Source organism: Egretta garzetta, unplaced genomic scaffold, assembly GCF_000687185.1.
Source record: "Egretta garzetta isolate BGI_Z169 unplaced genomic scaffold, ASM68718v1 scaffold395, whole genome shotgun sequence".
Lineage (NCBI taxonomy): Eukaryota > Metazoa > Chordata > Aves > Pelecaniformes > Ardeidae > Egretta > Egretta garzetta.
Genome location: NW_009259794.1, coordinates 9,236 through 9,583, shown reverse-complemented (window position 1 = coordinate 9,583; position 348 = coordinate 9,236).

Sequence of the window (348 nt, the reverse complement as noted above, 5' to 3'; positions counted from 1 at the left end):
CCACCTCCACTCCCCCAGAGCTGTTCATCCCTATAGATGGGACCTGTTAATTAAAAGCCTCGTTAAAGAACATGGTCTCGGTGCCCCAGAGCCCAGGCCAGGAACTGAGCCGGCTGGTGATGGGTTTTGGTGACCCAGTGCCACTGGATGAACCTGGAGACCTGCTCCATCCCCTTGCTGCTGGATGTGGCCCCAGGACACCTACCCAGCGCAGAGATCGGGGGCAGTCGGGGGTCCCCAAGGCCATGGGTTTTGCCACCCCCATGCTGTATCTGCCTGGGGAGGGGGGGGCTGCCCACATCCCCCCCATGGCTCCAGGCGCTTCGCTTGCGGGCCACGACTGCCATG